This window comes from Pangasianodon hypophthalmus, chromosome 2, assembly GCF_027358585.1.
Source record: "Pangasianodon hypophthalmus isolate fPanHyp1 chromosome 2, fPanHyp1.pri, whole genome shotgun sequence".
In the NCBI taxonomy this organism is placed as follows: Eukaryota; Metazoa; Chordata; class Actinopteri; order Siluriformes; family Pangasiidae; genus Pangasianodon; species Pangasianodon hypophthalmus.
The window spans coordinates 22,328,824-22,342,872 of NC_069711.1; the positions used below are offsets into that span (position 1 = coordinate 22,328,824).

At 41.4% G+C, this 14,049-nt stretch overlaps 1 long non-coding RNA gene across 1 annotated transcript; it reads left to right on the plus strand.

The window, feature by feature from the left end:
• The first annotated feature begins 11,541 nt into the window (after positions 1 to 11,541).
• LOC117599245 (uncharacterized) lies at positions 11,542 to 12,721 on the plus strand. The gene is made up of 3 exons (XR_004579713.2): positions 11,542 to 11,630; positions 11,790 to 11,861; positions 12,601 to 12,721. It is a non-coding gene; the product is annotated as an uncharacterized LOC117599245 (long non-coding RNA).
• The last annotated feature ends 1,328 nt before the right edge of the window (positions 12,722 to 14,049 follow it).

Here is a 14,049-nt window from a genome sequence, read left to right on the forward strand (position 1 = left end):
AATAACATGTGTTCAACACTGTATGTATTGGCCAACTCAGTGATCTGCTCCCTAAACGTGACAGTAATATCTGAAATGGCACGAGCAAGAGGCACTGATTCCTTAGCAGGTTGGCTCCCACTTACCAAGTCAGTGCAGTGCTTGTCTATCTGAACCATCTCCCGGCAACAACCATCTTCAGCCAGCATCTTCATCATCCAGCGGCAGTGGGGTCACCTCCAAACTAAATTGACACAAAAGGGTATTAGACACATTTTCAGTGAAGTCAGTTTTCTCTGTTTTCTATCATCTAGGATTGCGCATGTTTTCTGCACCTCTTTAAGAGTGATGCCTATGTTAACTCCTCTGAGTATAATAGTATGCTCAGAAACAATCATATTCTTCATAGAGTTCCCTTTTTAACATTTACTCAAATGTTATTCAGTGAGGTTAAGTATACTGTACTACATGTAGCTGAAGTTAGCTTCTTATTTGCCAGCTTCTTATTCGGATTTTCCTTTCCACCTTAAAAGAACCAGGACTTACAGTCTTGTGCCGGTAGATGGTGCCATAATGTGCAATAAAATCACTTCTACAAATCACTCTTCATACATGCGCGCACACACACACACACACATTATACCCCTAAAGTTATGTACTATAAATTACAAATCATCCGTATTAATTACTTGCGCTATTCCAAGCGTGCATATATTTAGAATAACAGCATTCGGACGTTTCACTGTTTGTATCACTCCACTTGTCTGTGTTCGCTACATAAAATTCCAATTCTTGCAATAGTCTGTTAGACTGAAATGGTTACTACACTTATGACGGGCGGTCAGTTAGTCTGTGTCTTGCATGGTAACACACAATGCTCTGTGCAGCTGTGGCTTCTGTAGGAGCTATTTCTGTTGACGGAGCAAATAAACAACATATTCAGCCATATTGTGTCTGAAATGTCAGTTACTTGATATTAACTGCTTAGTAATAGAAACCCTAGCTTCAACCCCTGACATTCTGGTCACGAACTCAGAGCTTTAACCACTGAGCCAACACCAACACACCAACAATACACTAACACGCACAACTGCTCGGGGCAAATGCAGCCCCAAAGCCACCACAACAATCGCAGTCCCAAGCCATCACAGTACAACTCAACATATGAGATTCCAAAGCCGTCTCCAATGATCTTCAGGCCGTCCATGTGGGGCCACCCCCTGCAACAGTGAGCGATCTCCAACTGATGAGAACTCTAACCAGAAGTAGGGCATCAGTATAGATCAGGCAGGTCCGGAGAGCAGGAGGGGTCAGGAGCACTGATATCTCAGGAGTAGCATGTGTAGCTCAACAGAGAAATAGAGAGAGAGACAGAGAGAGGGAGAGATTGTTAGGTAAGCTTTTGTCCCGTAATGATTAAGGACAATGTACTTTGCGTGCAGAGTGCAAGCAGAGACTCTGGCAGACTAGCTGTGACAGCATACCAAAAGGGAGCCAGCCACTCCACCGTCAACAAACCTGAGTGGACGAGTGAGAGTGTGTGTGTCCATACAGCATCCATACATCCCAATTCACCACAATACTCTATGTCTGTGAACTCCCAGATCTGTTCCTTTATCTAAAAAAAACTATGCACAAAAGGCTTGACTAAACAAATAAGTTTTCAGCCTAGACTTAAACACTGAGACTGTATCTGAGCCCCGAACACTAATTGGAAGGTTGTTCCATAACTGTGGGGCTTTGTAAGAGGAAGCTCTACCTCCTGCTGTAGCCTTCACTATTTGAGGTACCAAAAATAGCCTTCATCCTTTGATCGAAGTAGGCATGGCGGATCATAAAAGACCAAAATTTCGCTCAGGTACTGAGGCACGAGATCATTCAGTGCTTTAGAGTTCAATAGTAGTATTTTATAATCAATACGAAAATTGATTGGGAGCCAGTGCAGTGTGGATAAGATAGGGGTGATGTGGTCATATCGTCTGGTTCTAGTAAGGACTCTCGCTGCTGCATTCTGGACTAACTGGGTTATGCATTACAGTAATCCAACCTAGAGGTGACAATAGCATGAACTAATTTTTCTGCATCGTGTAGTGACATTATATTTCTTATCTTAGCAATATTTCTGAGATGAAAGAAAGCTATCCTAGTAATATTATCTCCATGAGCTTCAAATGAAACTAACACACACCAACACTACACTAACACACCAAAATACAGTAAATCACATCAACACTACACAAACATACACCAACAATACATTAGCACACACCAACACTGCATTAAATATGTGACCTACACTAGGACACACCAACACTACATTAATAATGTGACCTAAACTAACAAACACCAACACTACACTAACGCACGCCAACACTACATTAACACACGCCAACACTACATTAATAGTGTGACCTACACTAACACACACCAACACTACACTAACGCACACCAACACTACATTAATAATGTGACCTACACTAACACACACCAACTCTACATTAATAATGTGACCTACATTAACACACACCAACACTACACTAATAATGTGACCTACACTAACGCACACCAACACTACATTAATAATGTGACCTACGTTAACACACACCAACACTACACTAACGCACACCAACACTACATTAATAATGTGACCTACACTAACACACAGCAACACTACATTAATAATGTGACCTACATTAACACACACCAACACTACACTAATAATCTGACCTACACTAACGCATACCAACACTACATTAATAATGTGACCTACACTAACACACACCAGCACCACACTAACGCACACCAACACTACATTAATAATGTGACCTATGTAACAGGTATGGAATATGTTCGAATTACGGAATTATGTTCGTATATATAGAATCACACAAAAATGTTCAGATGACTACCTGATATGCCTGTCTGTATGTGTGCATCTTCCCCTTTAACTTTCTGACAGCAGTGTTGGTCTTAATTTCCTGTCTTTGCCCCTCCTCTTCCCTTTCTGCACTGTCTCTGCATGGGAGAGGTGGGTTTCTAATGAGCTCTGATTAATTCAGTTACATCTTTGTCTTTTAAATCACTTTTGTACTTAAATTTCTCATCTAAATCATATCTGTGGCATTAATTTTCATGTATATTTGATTATTTTCATATTTTCACCAAGTTTGATCAGTTTTCTGTACTTTGTGAACTCAAAGCACGTGTTCATTGCATTGCACTTTACGTTTAACAGAAACAACAAAGGGCAAATTCACATCGTAGAGACTGTTATCTTTTATCAGGTATGCTGTTTTGTCACTGTTAAATTAATTTTATTGCTTGAAAGTTTTATCCCTGTTCTCCTCTGTCCCCTTTCTGCACTGTCTCTGCATGGGAGAGAAACAAAGGGCAAATTCACATTGTATCTTTTATCAGATTAAAGAAGAGTCAAACCGTCAGCTGATGTCCGTCTGTTTATTACACCAAAAAAGAAAAACACAAAACGCAGGCAACACCAGTTACACGTGGTGCTGTGACCATTTTGGATCATCAGATCAGTGCTTCGCAGATCGCTGTGGTTGCGTGACTGCTCGCCTGCTTCGCCAGTCTTCTTTCCTGGGTTTTCTTCATCGCCATCGCTCGCAGCGGCCCTGTGCTCGCGCATAAGGAGGGCGCATGTGTGGGATGAACGGTGTGACATCGCGGAACAAACTGTTGCATGTTAAAGGAACGGTAAAGAGTTTCATTGACTTCCTGATCGACGACTTTTTTTTTCTCTTCTCCGGAGAACTTTCGTTCATCGTTGATGCGTATTAATCGAGAGAGACTTTGTGTAAGGACCGCAATTACATCTGAAATTACATATCAGTGTTATGGTAGAGTGAGAGCTAATGTGGGTCTTGACCATATGCACACAGTTGATTCAGCGATCGGTGCTTCTGTAGGCCCAACAGCTAGCTCCACCCCAATCACACGCCCAGATACTGAATGTGTGATTTCTCCTGAGGCGTTAGGGAGCATAATTTCAGATTTGGCACAGAAAATAGGGGAGAGTATTTCAGCCAGCCTTAACCTTGCGCACCAGCCCAGTACAGCCTAATCCTCCTTGCCAGTCTCAGCACTCCAGTGAGTGTATTGATACATCTAGTCTGAAGGTGATAGTTCAGCAAGATTCAGCACCTCTGCTGTTCTTCAGGGGCGATAAGAGTGATTCATTTACTGTCCATGAATGGGAGGATATGATGTGCAGTTATTTACACAGAATGAAATGCAAAACACCAAATGATGTTTCTGATCTTATCATGAGCAGACTGGCTGGAAAAGCGAGAGATGTTGTTAAGGTGTCCCTGCAAAGCCGCCCTGAACTGAGTGCCAGTGACCTTCCAAGTGCTGTGTTTGACATACTGAAATGCAACTTCAGTGAGTTGGCTTACTCAAATATGCCTATGGCTGACTTATGGCTGCCTATGGCTGACTATGATACTGTCCCAAGAGCAGATGAAAGTCCCATGGATTCGACTTAACAAGGCCATAGATGTTGCTGATGAGTGCTTGCGCAGTCGTAATAAGAGCGTCGAGGATCCCGCTGCTGAAGCTGTCATGATGTTTATTTTGCATTGTCCAGACCCAAGTCTTACTATGTCTTTTCAGTTTAATCAAGCTGAGAAGTGGAGTGCCGCTGAGGTCCAGGAGTGGTTGGATTGTCATCAGAGGGATCTAAAGAGAGTCTCTTTGAGGACACAGCACACAATGTCTTTGCCAGCTTGCAACCAGTGCACCGTTACGGCATGCCCCAATTCTGTGTCCAGTTCTCCTCAGCAGCCTGCTTCCGCGCCAGCCCAGTCACTGCCTCCTGTAAGTCATCTTAATCCTAATGCTGTTCCATTCTCTCCAGACACCAGTCTTCGACACATGGCTGGCAAGATGGATAGAGTCCTGTCATTGTGCACTGCCTCTCTCACTTCATCCAATCAGGTTCATGCAGGCAAAACTTCAGACTTCAAAACCAACTTTGGTTCTGCATGTAGGGTCTGTAGATCCAAGGAACACACTACGTACTCACATTGTAGACGTCAGAGGCTATGTCGTCACTGTCTCAGTCCTGGCCACTTTGAGTGACTGTCCTAAAGCAGCATGCCCTGCGACTCCCATGGATACTGCTTAGATACTGCTCAGAATGGCCCATGTGATGAGAGGGGTAACGTGGGCAATTTTGACAAAACCTCCCTCACAGAAGAGACAGATGTGCAAAATGTTTTCGTGAACAGCTGCAAGTTATTGCCAGAAGACAAAACTGTGTTATACGTGGGGTCTCAGAGAGTTGATGGGGCAAGTGAATTGTTTTACGCTCCTGTGACAGTTTGTGACTGTTACACTTTAAAGGGGTTACTGGATTTCAATTCAATTCAATTCATTTTTATTTGTATAGCACTTTATTACAAAGGTCATTGTCTCAAAGCAGCTTTACACAAACAAAAGTAAAGTGAAGTGTGTGTGTGTGACGTCTCTGATGAGCAAGCAGGGCGACTGTGGCAAGGTAAAACTCCCTGAGACGGTGATAGGAAGAAACCTTGAGAGGAACCAGACTCAACAGAGAACCCATCCTCATATGGGTTTACACTGTACTGCATGCATGTGTGTACAATGTGCGTTTGTGTAGTCCATAGAAAACAGCTGAAGCGTCTTCATGGCAGTGTGAAGCATTGCCGGTAGACAGGTCCAGAGTGAAGCGGGGGGGAGGTCTCGATCACCAGCAGCTCAGGAGTGATGCTCATCTGGTCCAGAGTGTAGGGGGGCCTGGATCACCGGCAGCTCAGGAGTGTAGCTCGGCAGAAAGAGAAGGAAAGTGGTTAGGTACACTCACAGTCACTGTGTGGAGATAAAACTTAATGAGGAGTGCAGGGGACTCCGGCAGGACTAGCTATAACAGCATAACTAAAAGGAGAACCAGGGGGAAACACAGACGTGAGAGATCCCTGATATGTAAGGCATACAGTCACTCTGCCGTCACAAACCTGAGTGACTAACGAGAGTGAGGAAGACAGCATCCAAACACAACAGATCACCATAACACTCAACATCCACGAGTCCCCCAGATCTACTCCTTTGTCTAAAACACTAGTCGCTAAATGCTAGGTTAAATAAATAAGTCTTCGACCTCGACTTAAACACTGAGACCGTGTCTGCTTCACGTACATTAACTGGGAGGCTATTCCATAATTTTGGGGCTTGGTAAGAGAAAGCTCTGCCCCCTGCCGTGGTTTTGGCAATGCGTGGTACTGATAGACAGCCTGCATCCTTAGAGCGAAGTAGGCGCGGCGGAACATAAGGTACTAACATATCACTTAAATACTGCGGAGTGAGACCATTTAATGCTTTATAGGTTAGGAGTAATATTTTAAAATCGATGCGGAATCTTACTGGGAGCCTGTGTAATGTAGATAAGACTGGCGTGATATGCTCATGCTTCCTAGTCCTAGTAAGGACCCTCACTGCTGCGTTCTGAACTATGTGAAGCTTCTTTATGCATCTAGACAAACATCCAGATAGTAAACCATTACAGTAATCTAATCTGGACGTGATAAATGCATGGACTAGTTTTTCAGCATCACTTAGCGAAAGTATATTTCTAATCTTAGCGATATTTCTGAGGTGGAAAAATGCTAACCTGCTTACATTACCTACATGCGCCTCAAATGAGAGATTAGAGTCTATAATCACACCGAGATCTTTTACTGTTAGACTACTTGAAACAGAGAGACCGTCTAAAGTAACATTGTGATCTTTAAACTTACTTCTAGCGGCTTGTGGTCCCAGTACCAGAACCTCTGTTTTTTCTGGGTTTAGCAGGAGAAAGTTGCTTAGCATCCAGTCTCTTATGTCTATCGCACATGCCTCAACTTTCTTTAACTGGCTATTCTCATCTGGCCTAGCTGAGACGTATAACTGTGTGTCATCAGCACAACAATGGAAGCTAATATTATGTTTACGGATTATGTTACCTAAAGGGAGCATGTATAATGTGAAAAGCAGTGGGCCTAAGACTGAACCCTGCAGAACGCCATATTCTACTCGATAATGTGCTGAGTGGTCACCGTTTAAATCTACAAACTGATAACGATCGGTTAAATAAGATCTAAACCAGTCGAGGGCTGAGCCCTTAATTCCTACAACCTTTTCGAGTCTGTGAAGAAGGATATTATGGTCGATAGTGTCGAACGCTGCGCTAAGGTCGAGTAAAATTAATAGACTAATGCAACCCCGATCAGAGGCTAATAGCGAGTCATTGACTACTTTGACTAATGCTGTCTCTGTGCTGTGGTGGGGCCTGAAACCTGACTGATAAAGTTCATAGATATTATTGCTTTGTAGATATGAAATTAGCTGCTGCGCTACTACCTTCTCTAGTATTTTAGATAGAAAGGGAAGGTTTGAATATAGTTAGTTAAGTCGCTAGGGTCAAGGTCTGGTTTCTTCACTATTGGTTTAATAACAGCTAATTTAAGTGATTTTGGAACGTACCCATTGCTCAGTGAGGAGGTAACTATTTTAAGCAGGGGTTCAGTTACGGTTCCAACTATTTGCTTAAGAAGACGTGTTGGTACCGGATCTAATAGACAGGTTGATGATTTAGCAGAAGAGATGAGCGTGATTAAATCATTCTCTTCAAGAGGAGTAAAACTTTCTAAGCTCTGATCTATGGTTAGTCTATCCTCCCACTCTATTGTATAATTTGGACTTTGGGCCTGTATCTTCTGCCTAATGTTTTTAATTTTGTTATCAAAGAATTTCATGATATCATTACTTTTATATGCTGTTATTGTGGAAATTTCTGTCGATGTCTTATTCCTAGTTAATTCTCCTATGGTGTTAAATAAGAATTTAGGATTACTTTTATTATTTTCTATAAGCGTTGATAAGTAAGTGGACCTAGCTAGCCTTAGAGCTTTTTTATAGGCTAAAATACTGTCTTTCCATGCTATTTTAAATGCTAGGAGTTTGGTCTGGTGCTATTTACGCTCCAGCTTTCGGGCGTTCTGTTTTAGAGAGCGGGTGCGGTCGCTATACCACGGAGCGAGTTTCTTATCTTTAATTGTTTTTCTTCTAAGTGGGGCTACATTATCTAAGGTACAGCGGAATGTCGACTCTAAAAATTCTGTCGCCTGTTCGAGTTCTAAAGGGTCTGATGGTGACCCTATACTAGCGGATAATTCTGGTAGGTGATTAATAAAGCTCTGCGCGGTCGCAGGTGTTATTGTACCGCTAAATTGGTAGCGCGGTTCTGTGTGTACAATGCTACTGTGACACGCACAAAACGAAATCAGACTGTGATGGAGGAGAAAGGCATGATCAGCAAGTCTGTCAGTGAGTATGCATCGCCCGTAGTGATGGTCTGGAAGAAAGATGGTAATCTGAGGGTTTGCACCGATTTTTGCTGGCTAAATGCTAAAACCATCAAAGACGCCCACCCTTTACCACATCAAGCTGACTGTCTTGCAGCCTTAGGGGGTAATGCCTTTTTCAGCACCATGGACTTGACTTCGGGATTTTACAATATCCCACTCCATGCGTCTGACCGACGATACACTGCCTTCACAACGCTAATGGGCTTATACGAGTATAATCGTCTTCCTCTGGGCCTTTGCAATAGCCCTGTGTCTTTCATGGGCATGATGCTCAGTATTTTCGGTGACCTTAACTTTTCCAGTCTTCTCTGGTGCCTCAAAGACTTGTTGGTCTTTTCTCCATCTGAACAGGATGCTTCAAGGCGTTTGTGTTTTCTCAATTGAGATCCAGCAACCTGAAGCTCGCTCTTAAAAAGTGTCACTTCCTTAGAAAGTCTGTAAAATTTCTAGGCCATGTGATAGATGGTTCTGGTGTTTCAGTTGATGAGGAGAAAGTGAAGGTCATCTCTGCTTTTCAAAAGGAGGATCTAATGAAGGAAGAATCACACCTTCACAAAAAAAATCAGATCGTTTCTTGGTATGGTCCTGTACTACCAAGCCTTTATTCCAAGTTGTTCACATATCGCTAGACCCTTATTCAACTTGACGGCTGGCCAGAAATGTTCGGTCAAAGGTTCTGGTGGTCATAAGAGAGTGGGCACTTTTCGGGAGTTGATACCCCAGGATTGGACTCCAGACTGTGGTGTGGCCTTGGAAGAATTGAAAAGGGCCCTTGTTGACAGTGGGGTGCTGGCTCATCCAGATTTTGAACGTCCTTTCCTGCTCTGCACTGACGCTTCAGTGCTGGTGTGTTAAACTGACCACAGCCCGCTCTTGCTGGTCAGTCAAAAGTTTGCCTCTGCCTCTCCTATTTGGACTAGTCTCTATTCTGCAGGGAAAATTACAGTAAGAACACATTTATTCATATCACCTACTCTGTGGTACACATTGGCATGCAGTATACAGTCATTTGACAATTGAGAGTACCCTTATGTTTAGTGCATGCTGAAGACTTACTGGTTCTCACTGTGGAAAGTTCTGATGATTGAGGCCACGGTTGATCTTCTGAGGTTTGGGTGAATCATTGTAGCTGTCTCAGTCATTGTCATGCCATGATTTACGACATGGTCTACAACTATTGCTCTTTTTTCACTCTAGACTCTTTGCAGTTGCTGCTGCTGTCTTGATCCGTGGCCTTGTCCTCTACCATGTTCCCCCACACCTCTCAAACGAGGCCGTTGGCCCCCTCTCTGGTGAGACCTAAGCCCTCCTCTAGGAAGAGGCCCACGATCACCTCTCAGAAGGGGTGCTTGTCCCCTGCCATTCCTTTGACCTCCTCGTCTTCCTTGTCTTCCTCCTCTCACTGCTTGACTTGAAAATTCCTTGACCTGAAAACTGAAAATTTGACTTGCTTGCAAATTCCTCAAAGAAGTGATCCAACAAAAAAGATTCTTAGGAGAAAAAAATCACAAAAAGGTTTCGCTACTAGAACAGGGAAACTTACTCGAGACATGAAGGGCTGGCAACATTAAACACCAAGCCAGGAAACTAAAGAACAGGACAACATGGGGAAATGGGACACTGGTGGCAGTAATGAGGCAATTAACAAATAGAGGGAAAACAACATGGAGGAACAATGAGGGCCTCTAGTGGCCGAAACACAAAACAGCAAGTCTGGGATCCTAACACTGTGTGAAATCAATATCACTGTTTGACAGTCATAGGTAGGTTTCTTATCTTTGTTTAAAGCAATTTATTTCACCATTAGTTCAGCCTTTACTTATAAAATGGCTATAGCTTTGCTCTCTTTTCAACATTTTGATCACAAAAGCAAATTTGGTAATGTCTGTTGTTTTGTTTTTTTTTTTACTTAGATCCACACCCTTCTATTTTGGGGGCATACAGGAAAAAAAAGTAAACCCTTGGGATGCGCCTCTCAATTTTTTTGTCACAAGCCTATTAAAAATCAGAATTTGGGTGAAGTCTAGTGTTGTTCAGAGAACTTGTGTGATAGGGTGTGAAGTCTGGATCAAGCTGGAGCAGCAATTTACTGTTGCTGATGCATTACCTAATATTGTCAAAAATATATATTTTCCCCATAAACTATATAACTTACTCTTTGGATTTGAGCTTGTCTTAAATGAAGTTTTTAACAATGAAATGAGGCTGGTACTAAATTTACATTTACTTGCAGAAGTAATACAGCCTTGGAAGAAGCTTCATCTTGGTTGACGATGTAAGTGAAAGTGCATAACTGTAAATTCCTTTTGTATATTTGTTTAACATGTGACATTGTTGTAAAATATTAATTTTATTATTCACACCAGCTGCTTTTCATTACCAGAGAGCTGCCAAGAAGGCAAACTATGAATAAAATGTTGTGTAATTGTTGCATAATTGTGTATATGTATTTTAATTGAAATGAACTAAATTTATATATGTGATATATTTGGTACAAGAAAATACCTTGCAAACTGCAACTCATGACTAAAAAAGAACTAATTACAAATAATTAGTATAATGACAGTAATTAAAATATAGTACCTGTATTTTGTTTTGACAAGCTCAATTACATCATGAATTATTTCAGCTGGTTTCACCTCCTACAGAGAACAGATTACCTTCGTGCCACCTAAGTGACTAATTTTACATGCATAGTCAGTGAATACAAGACCTTTAGGAGGGAACACTCAATGGTTTTGAGGAGCCAGAATGAGAGGAGGCTGAGAAAGAGAGAGAGAGAAAGAGAGGAGGAGCTGTCTGCCCCTGGATATGCTGTCATGTTTTCCTCTGCCAGCTCTATCACAAACAAACAAACAACATCGCCAGCTTGTGGCACTGGTATCATTCCAGTGTTCTTGTCAGAAAACCTGCTACAAACTGTTCCCACACCACCTTTTCCTGTGCTTTTTTATCACATATTTACATTTTATATACTACAGCACAAACAACAACACACACGCCAACAACAAAAGCTTAACAGTGACACATACAGAGACCAGGACTTCAGTAGGGGTGCTGATTAGGGGTAATACATAACAGCTGTAAGTGCTTAGTGAGCCATGTGACATGGTCATGTGACATGCTGAGGCAGATAGGTAATGTAGTTCAGTGAAGAAAAGACCTAAAGAATCTTTGCGTGTATAAATTTAAGATTTACAAGTATATAAACTGATGATGAATAGGAATTAACTGGCGTTTGATATTGCAGAAGATAAGAGGATAGTAAGTGGTTATTTTCATTTGAATATTTACACTTTATTAAATATGTCGATTAAATAATAAAAAAACGGCCAAACTCCAAACGGCTTTCTGTTCTCTGTACAGTTACTATGTACATAATGACTTTTACACCATAAGTAGTACACTACATGTCTCCAACAGGGAGCGATTTGGGATGTAACCGGTGTTATATGACCATACAGGACACAGAAAGATAATGGAACAACAGAACAAGTCAGTTGTCAATACCACTGCACACCACACTTTACAAAGCTGCATCAGACATTTTATATTTTTGGAATGCTATACTTATTGCTGCTCCAGATATACTTATTGCTGCTCCAGATAAATTTACTACTGCTACAGATATACTTACTGCTGCTCCAGATATACTTATAGCTGGTACAGATATACTTACTGCTGCTACACAACTAAATACTAAATAGTTTACAATTTACAGCCCATATATTATATAATATTGTTAGCCCATTCTGTCTGATTGTGATATCCATGCCCATATAGGTGGGTCTTCTGATTCTACTTATAATTTTAGATTGGGGGAGAGTTATGCACTTTTGACAAATATGAAATCATGAAATAATCCATACTGAATAAAAATGTTTAGTAGATCCTCAAAGTGAATATTTAATTTTCTCCAATTTCAAAAGCATCATCACACGCTAAGCCAGAGTGAAACTGATGGTAGTTTGCTTGATTTCCAATCAAGTAATATTCTTCTCCGGGCCAAAAACCAGCAAAGGCATAAGCGTCCATTTTTAAAAATAATTTTAATAATTGGATTGGGGAATAGGGGTGGTGGTAGGGTTAGGCTTAAGGTTAGGATGGGGGCTTGGCGGGGGTGTTTTGTGTGTGTGTGTTTGTGTGTATGCGTGTTTGTGTGCATTTGTTTTGTGTGTGTATATGTGTGTTACTGTGTGCATTGGGTTTAGTGTGTGTGTGTGCTGTTCAACAGATCAGGCTCCAGCATGTGATGGTGTGTCTTGAGTTGATCTTCTCGGGATTCTCCTGTCTCTCCAGTCCCAGTGAGCAGGTCCTCTCCACCCTGACTCGCAGGCTCTGTGACGGTGTGTCCAGACATGTGACTGTGTCTGTGGCTTTCTTTGTGTCTGTCTTTCATGTTGGTCTCTCAATGCTTTGGCGTCGGTCAGCTCTTTCCTCCCTCCATTCTGATCAGCTGTGGGACAGAATTAGAGAAATTACTATGCACGCTTGTTTCCCAGAATTCAACAGGCGTTACGCAACACAAACCACAGTACTTAGATAGTAACGTTTTATACTGAGGTTAATTCGATTAATGCGTGGAACTCTTGGATGGATTAACATAAAGGATATTAACTATGAATAGTGTGTCCTTGTTGGCTGCTTGTGTCTGTTTGTGCTTTTATTTCTCATGATTACCTTCTTTGTCTTCAACTTTCTTGTAGTTGATTTTTCTCCCTCTTCCTCGTGTTCCTCTCCTGACCTTTTTCTTTGCCTTCACTTCATCTTTTGGAAATAATGTAAGAATCATGTCAAAATCTTAATATTATTATTACCACTATTATTCCATATATATTTGCTTAATTACAATTTTCACATATACATTTTTTAAAATAATGTAGATGTTAAGCTGTAGGTGTATTTGCTTTCAGTCATGTGATTTATATGTCTTTGTTCTTTATTTACCGGGAGTACCTTCCAGCTCAGCTTCTTCCTCCATCTTTGGTGTCTCTTCTCCTGCTTTGATTGTGAAAATGTCAGTATTTGTCTATATTATTGTCATCATAATATGGAACGCTCATTTTCATGGCATACTCAGAAGCTGCTCGTTAACGGTCTCTGTCTCAGGGAGTTGGATTTCCTCTTTAGGCTCAGAGTCTTCTTCCGCCTTCACCATGGGTTTGTCTGCTGTGACATACATAAACATGAACAAATGTCCAGATGTGTATTATAGTCTTGAAATTTCAGGAACAAAAAGAACTACAGCTGCAGTAAATAGACAAAATATTATTGTACACATTTGAATAATGCGCGTAATATCAGAGTATTTGAGGATTGGAGGGAATCTGTGAAACGTAAAGAGGTATGTAAATGTGAGTGATTGCTCCTACTCACCCAGAGGTGTGCTGTTCATTGTTTCTGCATCTTCTGGTGGTCTTTCTATGGCCTCAGCTGCAGATCGTCCTGACAAAAGTCACATGATTCACAAATAAAACTTGATACAATGTCTAGATTCTTTGTTTAACACGAACTGAGCTAATATCAGCAGTTGTTCAGTTACATTACTGACATAATGACGTGATATTAATATTAATACCTGCTTTGTTGTCCTGGAACTTTTTATAATTTATCTTTCTTCCTTTGCCTCGTGTCCCTCTCCTGGTCCTTTTCTTTTTCTCGTTTCCATTCCCAGTGATTTCAA